Below are 12,182 nucleotides of genomic sequence, written 5' to 3' on the forward strand. Positions count from 1 at the left end.
ACATCAGGGATTTCAATGTTGAGAGTGTTCTCAATCTACTTTCACTGAAAGTAAGACTGACACTAATAACCTTCACTTATTTTTTGTTTTTTTTAGAATCACTTTCGTGTTTTGACTCACTGATTTTTTTTTCTTTACATTCACTTCTGACTAGGAATCTAATAATGACACGTGTTTTTGTCATTTTTTCAGAATGTCATGGAAATGTGACATTGAATTATCATGTAAAATGTTCATCCTGCGATTTTTTGCTTGTCCTGCAAGACAAATTTTGTGAAAAATTTTTCTTCGTCCAGCAAAGCATACATAAACCAGGTTACTCATTAACCGAGGTTCTACTGTATTTTCTCATTTGATCCCCACAACAACCTTATTATTATCACCATTTTACAGATGGGAAAAACAAGGCAGACAGAGAGTAAGTGATTTGCTTAGCCTCACATAGCTAATAAGTGTCTAAGGCTGAATTTAAACTCAGGTCTTCCTAACTCCAGGCCCAGTACTCTATCCATGGCATCACCAACCATCTCAGCGGGCAACATTTTCTCTCACAGAGAGCTATATTTGTCTACTGATTGTGTTTTGTATTTACATAATGAAATATCTAAAAGCCCCACCCTACTGGAAAACTGTGTCTTCTCCCTGAATCTTCTATCTCTGAGCCAAGGCATGTGACTTTCTTAAATTTGTACAAGTACAAATAGGCATCCTTAACCATATACATGGTTATTACTACAACAACGACAACAAAAAATGGAATAAAATAGATCTGCCATATGACCATACAACTCAATCTTCTCTCAGGCTTAGGCAACCTAAATTGATAAGCGAGCATTTATCAGGTGCTTACTCTATGCCAGTCACTCTGGTAAATGCAAAAGATAAAGAAAAAATAAGAATGGTTCCTTCTTTGAAAGAACTTATATTTTACAGGGAGAGATAACATGTACTTAACAAAAGTCAGGAGGTGCAAAATATACACAGAGTAGATGGAAAATTTGTTGGTATTCTCTGAACTCAAGAGTTTTAGACCATGGGTCCTGGTGTCTGGACTCAATCTCAGTTGATATCACATGTAACAGCAAGTATCTTAGCATACCCAGGATGGCTGCTAGTACAGGTTCTTTGATCTGCTTTTCTAAAGGAAAGCAACTCACTAGGGGTTAACAAACTTACTTTAATCAAACACACAAACATTAGTTCAGGGGAAAAAGTTAGCACTCTGAACTTCAGAAAATACAAACAGAAATTACAAGCAGACAAAAAATACAGACAGAGGAAATTACACAATTCAACAGACTAACAGACAGGGCTTCTAGCTGTCTGGCTATTACCTACATGCAGTGTTAGTTACCAGAGAAAGAGAAGCATCAACATCTGGGTTTTCAAAGCCAAGGGGCTCAAAGGCTGCCCAGAGTCTCATCTGGCCAAATCACACAACTCTTCCCATAAGTGAGCCCCAAAACAAAATATCACCTTAGGGAATACACACACACACATATATATCCTTCTCCAGGGTCAGAAAACATCACAATCTTCGTGACCCACTGCCTAATTACAAAGTAACAAGCCTCCCCTAAGCAAGCTTCTCTTGTTGGGCTCCAAGTGAGACCCATTAAGGGGCAGGGAAGATCTTCAAATTCCCTTGCCATTACACACAATAGCAGGTGTGTATTTGATGTGAAAATCAACAAAATCTTCCCAATGCTGGAGCTGGAAAACCTTCCCAGTGCTGGAGTTAACAAACTTTCCTAATGCTGGCACCAGTACTCTAAGCTCAACAGCTCCAATCTGGGCTATCTGGGTACTAACTGGGTCTTGTTAGCACCTGAGGCTGATGTGCTTCTATTTAGTGTCCAGTCATTGGCAGGAACAGGGACCACTAGCAGCAGCTTACTATGGTTGACTCTTAGTTCATGGAATAAGGAATTGGACTCAAAGGCAGACCTTGGGCAAGGAAAGTTGTAGCAGCAAGCACCCCAAGCACGTCCTCAGGGTTTGCTGCCCATACAGGTTCTCGGATCTGCTTTGATAAAGGAAAGCAACTCAAAATGGGTTAACAAGCTTACTTTAATCAGTCAGACATATATCATTTACCTTGTTCAGGGGAAAAGGTCAGCACCCTGAACTTCAAAGCATACAGGCAGAATTATCAAGACAGAAACAGATCAAGTAGACAGATTTCCAAACTGTCCAACTATTACATCCATACCCAGTCAACATCTGGGTTCCCACATCTGGGTTTTTCAAAGCCGGGGGGGCCCTGGACAACGGCTTCCCAGAATATAGATCAAATCACAGAACACTTCTGAAATTGAGCCCCCAAAACAAAGCTACAATCAGGGCTTATATAGCCTTCTCCTGGCTCAGAGAATGTAACAATCTTATTGACTCACTGGCCAATCAAGAAGTATCTCCTGAAAAACAAGCCTCCCACCCCAGGCTTCAGGTGCACTTTAGCCTAGGGGCAGGGAAGATCTTCCAAATTTGCATTCCCATTACATTCGGCCCTAAGATCTTTCATGCCCATAGCATAGACAATTTACTTTTGAATTAGCACTAAACATCTCTTAGGTCACATTTTCAAGGTACAGAACTAAAGTTATCAAAGTGGCCACTGGGCCTTAAACAAACACAAAGTACATAGCATTATCACTTCAGTTCAAAACAAGAGTTCAAATAAAGTTCTGGGGGAGGGGGGAGGGGTATCCTTCCCCACACACAGCTCCAGCCCCTGCCTCCAAGCACAGACAGGGGGCTGGGCAACAAAACCAACAAGGTGGGGTCCCTGGGGATCCAAGGCACTTTATCCCACCCACCATAGTCACAAGTCCATCCTCCCCCTGGGTCCCAAACTGTGGGATGCAGCCAAGAAACACACTCAGTGCCCCTGCTTTGCTGCTCAGTTCTTATCTTTTCCTGTGGCTGAATTCCGAACTCCTGGGCTCCTTCTCCTCCCGAAGGCAGCAGCCGCTCCTGGCTTCTGCCCAGGTCCCGATACAGGCAGCTCACCACTCCCGCTCTCAGCTCAGCGAAGTCTGCATGCAGGCCATTCTTCTCTCCTGGTCCATGGCTCCACAGAGTCACAGCTACCACAACTGGGAAACAAATGATTATCCCAGTCCCCATACTTTCCTTTTACTCTGCAGATCCTGTTCATGACGCCATTTTGTAGCAGCAAGCACCCCAAGCACGTCCTCAGGGTTTGCTGCCCATACAGGTTCTCGGATCTGCTTTGATAAAGGAAAGCAACTCAAAATGGGTTAACAAGCTTACTTTAATCAGTCAGACATATATCATTTACCTTGTTCAGGGGAAAAGGTCAGCACCCCGAACTTCAAAGCATACAGGCAGAATTATCAAGACAGAAACAGATCAAGTAGACAGATTTCCAAACTGTCCAACTATTACATCCATACCCAGTCAACATCTGGGTTCCCACATCTGGGTTTTTCAAAGCCGGGGGGGCCCTGGACAACGGCTTCCCAGAATATACCGTGTTTCCCTGATAATAAGACACTGTCTTATTAATTTTTTTGGACAGAAAAACACCAGAGGGCTTATTTTCAGGGGAGGGCTTATTTTAATGAACATTGACAGCAATTTTAATAAACAGGTAAATGTGAACAAAAAAATGTACCTTTATTCAATAAGCAAATCACTGGGGAAGAACAGGATGACGCGCTCACTGCTGCAGCTCTGATTGGATGCAGCTCGGAGTGCAGCGTGCGTTTCAGGGTGGGGGGACGGTGCATACAGAGGGTACCGTAATGTAGCGTGTAGCACAGGGGATCACCTTCACTACAGTAGCAATCTCAATAGGGCTTATTTTCGGGAGAGGGCTTATTTTAGAGGAATCTTACACAGTAAGGGGAGGGCTTATTTTCGGGATAGGTCTTATTATCAGGGAAACACGGTAGATCAAATCACAGAACACTTCTCAAAGTGAGCCCCCAAAACAAAGCTACACATCAGGGCTTATATAGCCTTCTCCTGGCTCAGAGAATGTAACAACCTTATTGACTCACTGGCCAATCAAAAAGTATCTACTGAAAAACAAGCCTCCCACCCCAGGCTTCAGGTGCACTTTAGCCTAGGGGCAGGGAAGATCTTCCAAATTTGCATTCCCATTACAAAAGTCTACTACCATTCTGCTCACTCATCTATTTTTTGATCCTTGAATCCTCCCCACATTTCTGTCATTCTACTGTGTCATTTTATCCTCACTGAAATCCTGAGAGGTAGGTGACATTACAATTTTATATATGTAAAGACCAAGATAGACAGAGGTTAAAGGACTTTTCCCAGGGTCACAGCTAGTGTTAGAAAGCGATATTTGAACTCAGAGCTTCCTGACTCTACCTGTGTACCACCTAGTTGTGTCACAACAAATAAATGAGTGTGGGGGGAGCATTTATTCGTACCTATAATAGCCAAGTGTACTGTGCATAGCACTAGGGATCTTATGGATGGGATCGTTGCACATGAGGAGGAATAACAACTTTTTTGGATATGTATATGCACATATATGTGTACATAAAATTCCAATATTAAACTTTTAAAACCTAGCATTCTAGACATCCACTAAAATGTTAGGATTTGAAAAGGACACTGGATTGGAAAGGAGGAAAGATATGTGTAGAAAACAAGGGGGATTGCAACTACTCAGAATTTAAGAGGATAATAAAATATCTTCTTGACAATGTAAATCATTGTCTTATATGGTAGTAGGCAATCTGATCCCTGGGATATACTGGGCATTCAAACAATGTGTATTGAATTGAATCGATTTGGATGAACATGGGATGTGTGTGTGTGTGTGTGTGTGTGTGTGTGTGAGTGAGTGAGAGAGAGAGAGATTTCATTTTAAGGCTGCCTTTCAACCATTCTTAGGGAGGAAGATAAGTTTTGATATCTTATTTTTATACCATTTAATTTTTTTTGGAGGGGGGAAAGCAGGGCAGTTGGGGTTAAGTGACTTGCCTAAGGTCACACAGCTAGTAAGTATTAAGTGTCTGAGACCAGATTTGAACTCAGGTTCTCCTGACTCCAGGGCCAGTGCTCTATTTACTGTGCCACCTAGCCATCCCTATCATTTAATTTTTTAAAATATCTCCTTCATTCTTACCTAGTAAGCCATCTATAATACAAAACATTTTTAAAAGAAAAAGTGGGTTAGCATAACATCAACTGAGTCTGACAGTATATGCAGTATTCAATACTGATAGTCCCCCACTTCTGCAAAGAAGGAAATAATGCATTTTCTCACCTCTTCTCTAGAATCAAACTTCTCAGTTGTTATAATCAAACAACAGTCCTAATCTTATCTAATCTTTAATCCTAATCTTATCAATGAAAATACAATTATATTTACTTCCAGCTTCTCTATATTTAGGAAAAAGTATGCTTTTATATGTTGCTGATACAAGGAGTTCTTTGGAAACTATATTTAAAAAAGCTTCATGGGTTGGGGGCGGGGGGGGGGGTTAGATGGCACAGTGAATAGAGCACTGGCCCTGGAGTCAGGAGCACCTGAGTTCAAATCCAGCCTCAGCCACTTAACACAAAAACTAGCCATGTGACCTTGGGCAAGTCACTTAACCCCAATTGCCCTCCCCAAAAAAGCAAAAAAATAAAATAAAAATAAAAATGTAAAAAAGCTTCATGTCATAATTCTTGCAGAAACTGCTGCTGAATATTTAAACAGTCACCGGTAATTATTTTTTAATCTTTTGTTGAATCAATAGAACCAAAGTCTCAGGGAGGCCAGGTGGCTCAGTGAGTAAGAGCACCAGCTCCAGTGTCGGGATGACCTGGATCAAATCCTGGCTCAGATACTCAGCACCACACCCAGAAATAAGTGGCCATGTAACCTTGAGCAAGTTACTTAACCTTGATTGCTTTAAAAAAAAAAAATAGAACCAAAGTCTTTATCTTTTAAGTTTCTGGTTGTAGTCATCAGGATTCCAGACTTTAATTCAGTTGAATATTTATTTAATGAATACCTGAGTTGTAAAGTCCTGCAAGTGTATAATGGAATCAATAGAAATAGAATGATTTCAAATACTTCAGGTGACTTTCTAAAAGTTCCAAGAGTCTAAAACAGAGGAGCTCCCAACAATCTTTCTCCCCAAGATAAATAATAATAACTAGCATTTATATAGTGCTTTAAGGTTTGCAAAGTGCTTTAAAAGATTATTTCATTTTATGTCCATAGCAACCCTGGAAGATAGGTGCTCTTATTATCCTCATTTTACAGGAAACTTAGGTAGACAGCTATTAAGTGACTTGCCCAGGATCACAAAGTTAGTGTCTGAGACTGGATTTGAATTCCAGTCTTACTGACTCCAGGTACAGCACTCTATCCACTGTACCACCTAGATCAAGAAGTACCAAGAAAAATTCTGTAAGCTTAGTGACTGGGAGGACCCTAAAGTAACAAGAGTAACCATCAAAAAAGAGCCCTTCCAGTTCTCTTAGAACCACACAATTACTAGAGACCACCTGAGCCCCAAAAACATTGCCATAGCTGCTCCCCTGCAAAGGGCTGCAAGGGGCTCATTTGCAATCTGAGAGAGTGTTAAAGAATTGGTGTTCATGATGAATAAAGAGAAGCTGGACCAGGAAAACAATATATATGACTACAACAATGTAAATGGAAAAAACAACAAAACAATATAAATTGAATTCTGTGAAATTGTGATGACCAAATTTATCCCCAGAGAGATTAGAAAGCAGCTTCCTGTAAAGCCAAGTATGAGCAACTTTCCAGAAGACTGCTGCTTTGAACAGCTTTAAGGTTCTGATCACATAATATAGTGAACTATTTATTCAGTAGTAAATTAAAGCAAAACATTCACAGAAACCAAAGTACAGTATTCACAACATTATGATATAACAACTTATCACTAAAGTGGCCACAGTTTTCACCAAAGTGCCCACATAGCTTTAAGAAAAAGATATTCAGTGAGTCCTTAACTCAGTCATCCTTAAGGAGCAAGCCTCTTTAAGGGACACAAAGTAAAAGGGTCAAAGTTCTCCACCCCTAGGTCACATTGTCTTAATCTATCAGTCAAAAAGTCTTTCTTCTTAATTGGAGATTAATTTCCAATAATCCTTAACTCAATCATCCTTAAGAGGTAAAAGGTACAGAGTACAAAGTTCTCCCACCCCTAGGCCATAGTTAATCTTGATCTTCTCAGTCAGCACTAAGTACCCAAGGAGAGGTCTTTTCATCTTGACTCAAGGCTGGCTCTCAGATTCCATGGTTCCCCTTCCATAGTCCCAGCTTTTGCCTGAACTTAACTGACTGTCACCCGGATTCAAAGGTAGGCAGCTCTCAACTCCTCGTTCAACAGTTTCTGTTTCTGGGAAGAAAAAGTTTAACAGAGCCAAAACAACATTCATGCACATTGCTGTCACCATCATCAGTTTACTTTCTGCCTGTGAAATCAACACAGACCCACAAAGTCTGAGAACTCAACACAAATTGCCAGCATAGTCCCAGGGCCTCCAAAACCCTTCTCCAGGACTTCTGTACACATACAACCAGAAAATCCTCTTTCAGGGCTTCCAGTAAGGTCCCAGGGCTTCTGTACAAAGTATCACAAACACAGATCAACATAGACAGAACAGACAAACAGAAAGCATAAGTTTTCTCCTTCTCAACTTTGCCACCACAAGTGTTCTCTCCTCAGTTCTTCCCTTTCCCAGCTTGGGCTTCTCCTTATATATGGTCATTTGCTCCTCCCTGTTCCACCCCTTCTTGCTGCATCAGCAAGTTCCTCCCACTATGGGTTTCACCACTTATATTTCTTAACAAAGACTTGATATAATCATGGGCAAGGCTCAAAAGAAACTTGAACTGAAACAAGATGCTAAATAATTAAATAGCTGAAACAAGGCACTAAGTACTTCTTTGCTTGCCATTACACTTCCCTCCTTTTCATAGGTGATGGATTCTGGGTATGAGACACTGCCTAGAAAGTCAGACTTGCTCTATAGGTTGGCTGCTTTAACTACATCCTTTGAACCCCCATTTTTTTAAATAAGAGATGGCATTGTGGGAGAGAAAAACAGAGACAGAGATGGAGAGACAGAGAAGTGAAATAGAGAGAAAAAGGCAGACACACAGAGAGAGAAAGGAATATATTGGGAAATGTAAATGATATATTTTTTAAAAAGATAGCAATAAAAATTTCATTTAAAAAATCAATGCTTAATGCCAGCCTCTAAGTGGGGTGCTTCTGACAACAAATCCTCAGATTACCACCTGAATGAAGTTTTACATATAATACTTCAAAAGCAATTTGATTCTATATTAATCCAAATAAATCTATTAGCAAGTAATTTGATAAAACCAAGTCCAGCATAATGAGAACAGTCCCCCTTAATGAGCCTTCCTTCCATTGGTTATCTCCAATTCATCTTGCATAAATCTCATTTACAAATAGTTTGCCTATTGTCTCCCCTATTAAACTACTTGAGGGCAACGGATGGAGTCCTTTGCCTGGATTGGGAAGACCAAATTCAAATTTAACCTTAGACACTTACTAACTATGTGACCCTGGGCAAGTCATTTAACCCTGTTTAACTGTTTCCTCCACTGTAAAATATAATAATATTTTTATTATATTTATATATACATGATATTATTTTAGTTTATACAATATTATTATAGTAATAACTATACCTCACAGAGTTGTTCTAAGGATCAAATGAGATAATATTTATAAAAGTGTTTAACATAGTAATTGGCACATAGTAGGTGCTATAAAAATATTCTCTTCCTCTGTGTCCTCAGAATTAAGCACCACACATAATAGACATTTAATAAATATTTATTGACTGATATAGAACTTTTAAGACTACCACTAAGCTAACTTGGGTAATGACATAAGTTATTTTAAAAGGTCAGTGTCTTTCTTCCTTTGCTGTTGTTGGAGTATTCCTTGTGTTTGTTTCCATGCAGATTTGTTGCTGAGTGTTGTTGGCTAGGTCATGATGGTGGGTCTGAACCAGAGTGGGAATTAGGAGTAGAACTTCTAGGGGTGGCCAAGTGGCTCAGCGAGTAAGAGCACCAGCTCCAGTGTCGGGATGACCTGGATCAAATCCAGGCTCAGATACTCAGCACCACACCCAGAAATAACTGGCTGTGTAATCTTGAGCAAGTTACTTAACCCCGATTGCTTTAAAAAAAAAAAAAGGAGTAGAACTTCTTCAATACTTGACCCACGATCTCATCAAGGTGGCTGTTTTCTGCCCACTGTTACAGATCATACCCCAGCTCTTCCCCCTCATCCTGTGCAATTCCTTTGTCCTTGTCTCTTCTCAAGTGTTCCATAGAGGGATCCTTGTAATGGAAATGTAAATTTTAAAGATCTTCCCTGCCCCTAGGCTAATGTGCACCTGAAGCCTGGGGTGGGAGGCTTGTTTTTCAGTAGATACTTCTTGATTGGCCAGTGAGTCAATAAGGTTGTTACATTCTCTGAGCCAGGAGAAGGCTATATAAGCCCTGATGTGTAACTTTGTTTTGGGACTCACTTTGTGAAGTGTTCTGTGATTTGATCTGAATTCTGGGAAGCCGTTGTTGAGAGTCCCCCGGCTTTGAAAAACCCAGAATGTGGAAACCCAGATGTTGACTGGGTATGGATGTAATGGTTGGACAGTTTGGAAATCTGTCTACTTGATGTTTCTGTCTTGATAATTATGCCTGTATACTTTGAGGTTCAGGGTGCTGACCTTTTCTCCTGAACAAGGTAAACGATATATGTCTGACTGATTAAAGTAAGCTTGTTAACCCATTTTGAGTTGCTTTCCTTTAACAAAGCAGGTCCAAGAACCTGTGGTAGCTGCAAACCCTGAGGACGCTTGGGGTGCTTGCTGCTACAATCCTCCAATATTTAAGAGGTCTCTTTCTACTTCTTTTAGAATGGAATTTAGTATGGAATTATCAAAGAAACTTTTATTTATCATAAAAACAGCTCATATTTCTATGGTGCCTTCAGGTTTGCATAACATTTTACATGTATTATTTCTCTTGATCCTCATAACCATGCAGTACTTCAATGCAGAGCCCTCACTAAGAATCTGTGACAAAAAAACAAGTTTTAGTTTTGTCTTCAGAGTCCTGGGACAAATCATGAGAATTGGAGTCAGAGAAATAAATTCACTGGAGCACTTGGTATTCAGAGTAGAAGGTTGGGTGCCACTCTTTCTAATTCACATATTTTAATGGAGACACACTAAGAGAAAAGCAAGAATGACTGAGAAGGAAGAAAATCTGCTCAGAGTCAGATGCAATTCTGCAGTTCCCATACTACCAGCTTAAAATCAAGTTATAGCATAATATAAATAATGATTGCCTTAAAAAGAAAAACTTCAAAAATTCCAAAGCTCCCCATTCACTACTGACTTTTAAGGAAGAAACATGATGCTTTTGATGTCAGCAACCCATACATATGATTTATGAAGTTGTGCCAAAATTAAGAGAAAGTATTTTTGCATTCTTCCCCACAATTTTACCCTACCAGGAGACTAATTTATAGTCATCAGAATGAAAGGTCCCATATGCCCCAAATAGCACTTTTTTGTGGTAGCAAAGTTAGAAACAAAGTAGATGGCTAAACAAATTGTAGTACATAAATGTGATAGGATATTATTGCACCATAAGAAATACTGAATACAGGGGTGGCTAGGTGGTGCAGTGAGTAGAGTGCTGGCCCTGGAGTCAGGAGGACTGAGTTTGGATCTGGCCTCAGACACTTAACACACACACACACACACACACACACACACACACACAGAGAAACAACTAGCCGTGTGACCTTGGGCAAGTCACCTAACCCCAATTGCCCTCCAAAAAGCAAAAAAAAGAAAAGAAATACTGAATACTAAAAATTTAGAGGCTGACTATTCCAATTGTGCCCAGCTGTCCTCCACCAACATCATGAGTTTCACTACCGGCTTGACCACATTCTCCACCAACTACCGCTCCCTGGGTTCAGTCCAGGCACCCAGCCACCAGGTCGGGCTGGCACTGTGAGCGTCTATGCAGGTGCTGGCTGCTCCGGCTCCCGAATCTCCGTGGCCTGCACCAACAGTTTCCACCGGGGCTGGGGGGCTGGGAGCCTAATGGGAGTGCTTGTAGGGAAGGGGGCAATCCAGGGGGAGAAGGAGACCATGCAGGACCTCAACAACCACCTCACCTCCTATCTGGAGCACCTGAGGAGCCTGGAGACTGAGAATCGGAAACTGGAAGGGAACATCAGGGAGCATATGGACAAGAAGGGACCTCAGACCAAAGAGTGATGACACTATTTCAAGACGGTTGAGGATCTGCCGGCGCAGATCTATACAAGCTCAGTGGATAAAGCCAGAATCGTCCTACAGATTAATAATGCCCGTCTGGCGGCTGATGACTTCAGTCAAGTATGAAGCAGAGCTGTCCATGAGACAGTCTGTAGAGAGTGACATTCACGGCCTCCAGAAGGTCATTGATGACACCAATGTGACCAGGCTGCAATGGGAGACAGAGATTGAAACCCTAAAGGAAGAACTGCTCTTCATGAAGAAGAACCACGAGGAGAAGGTGAATTCTCTACAAGCCCAAATCGCAGTCTCTGGGCTGACAGTGGAGGTGGACTCTCCCAAATCTCAGAACCTGAGCAAGGTCATGGCTGATATGGGAACCCAGTATGATGCTCTGGCTCAGAAGAACAGAGAGGAGCTTGATAAATATTGGTCCCAGCAGATTGAGGAGAGCACTGTGGTGACCTGCACAAGATCTGAGGAGGTAGAAGCAGCCAAAAACACTGTCACTGAGCTGAAATGTGGGGTCCAGTCCCTAGAGATTGACCTGGATTCCCTCGAAGCCTGAAAACCAGCTTGGAGGACAGCCTGAGGGAAGGGAGATGGAGCAGATCAACACAGCCCTGCTGCCCCTGGAGGCCGAGCTGGGGCAGACCCAACAGAGGGGCAGCGAGCGCCAGGCCCTGCTCAACATGAAGGTCAAACTAGAAGCAGAAATCAACACTTATTGAAACCTGCTAGAGAATGGGAAGGACTTCAATCTTGTGAATACCTTGGACAGCAGCAGTTCCTTACATAAAACCAGCACTCAGAAGACTGTAAATGGCAAAGTGGTGGCAGAGCCCAGTGACATCAAAGTCCTACAGCATTAG

The 12,182-nt window shown here is 41.5% G+C and overlaps 1 pseudogene; it reads left to right on the forward strand.

The window, feature by feature from the left end:
- The first annotated feature begins 10,948 nt into the window (after positions 1-10,948).
- On the forward strand, positions 10,949-12,182 carry LOC138166475 (keratin, type I cytoskeletal 18 pseudogene; annotated as a pseudogene).

This window comes from Petaurus breviceps, unplaced genomic scaffold (assembly GCF_028583685.1).
Source record: "Petaurus breviceps papuanus isolate PSGF00001 unplaced genomic scaffold, PetGlider_PUasm1.0 224, whole genome shotgun sequence".
Lineage (NCBI taxonomy): Eukaryota > Metazoa > Chordata > Mammalia > Diprotodontia > Petauridae > Petaurus > Petaurus breviceps.